The sequence below is a fragment of the Aplysia californica genome, unplaced genomic scaffold (assembly GCF_000002075.1).
Source record: "Aplysia californica isolate F4 #8 unplaced genomic scaffold, AplCal3.0 scaffold00102, whole genome shotgun sequence".
Classification (NCBI taxonomy): Eukaryota; Metazoa; Mollusca; class Gastropoda; order Aplysiida; family Aplysiidae; genus Aplysia; species Aplysia californica.
Window position 1 is genome coordinate 1,169,276 of NW_004797372.1, and position 1,143 is coordinate 1,170,418.

Below are 1,143 nucleotides of genomic sequence, written 5' to 3' on the forward strand. Positions count from 1 at the left end.
ATAATAATGATAATGATAATAATAATAATAATAACAGCAACAACAACTAAAACAATAACAACGACGACAACAACGACAACAACAACAACAACAACAACAACAACAACAACAACAACAACGACAACAACAACAACAACAACAACAACAACTACAACAACGACAACAACGACTTTGTTTAACAAATATGTACGTTATACTCTATTGGGCACTCTCATACGCACATTTTTCTACGTTTCAGATGGCGTCAATATCATAGAAAAGGGCAAGGACCAAAAAAAAAAGACACAAAAGGCCACAGTTAACAGAAATAAAATATGCTGCTGGTTGTCGTGGAAAAGATTTGAACACTCAAACGCCAATAAGTAACATTGAATTTTGCAATTTGGTGGCCATCTTGTTCTTTATTGCCTCGTGGTCTGGGTTACTCATATCTTTTAACAGGAACCATGGGGGGGGGGAGGGGGTAATTTATTACTAACGCCTCGAAGATGGTAAAACCCTATAAAATGTACGAGAAATAAACAAAAAGAAATCGACTGTCACAGATCTACGGTTACTTACTTAACTTACGCAACAACAGACTTACCCAAGTTGGTATTAATTTTTTGATGTCTGTACAGCACTATTTACTTGCTCTGTCTCACGTGTCCTCCTAGAGTCAAACCTGAAAATGCTGAGGCAACCCCAGGGTAAGACTGACTACCGGTAAATGTGATTGCCAACGATTGTTTTAAAAAAAAGTGCATGCTATGACAACGCGTCCTAGGCAACACCTTAGTGTTCAGGTGCAAGGAATAGACAGGTAACTCTCCGCGTACGGAAAAAAAAGTGTTCGGTCTCTTATCACTGCGAAGTGGTCTTCTCGCGTCACTGGTCAACCAAACACGTCCGGGTTATAATCCCAAGCAGCGCCATTCTCACCCCTTAAATGCTAGTTCTAAGAAAACTATTTATACTATCGATACACGTTCGATCACCTTTGTACTTCGGATCCGGATCAGAAAGGGGGCATACCCGAATTGTTTTTGTTTAAATCTATACGACATCTTGTTGTAGACCATTTAATGCTCGCTCTACCTCTGTCTCTATCTGTCTGTCTGTCTGTCTGTCTGTCTGTCTGTCTGTCTGTCTGTCTGTCTGTCT

General features: G+C 39.9%; 1 protein-coding gene across 1 annotated transcript in view; it reads right to left on the minus strand.

The window, feature by feature from the left end:
- Nucleotides 1–786, minus strand: part of LOC101858097 (GTPase IMAP family member 4) — a 3,729-nt gene extending 2,943 nt beyond the window's left edge. The window contains exon 1 of the mRNA XM_005095365.3: nt 587–786. The gene's annotated coding sequence lies outside the window, so the exon portion shown is untranslated. The remainder of the gene's footprint in view (nt 1–586) is intronic.
- Nucleotides 787–1,143: the final 357 nt, after the last annotated feature.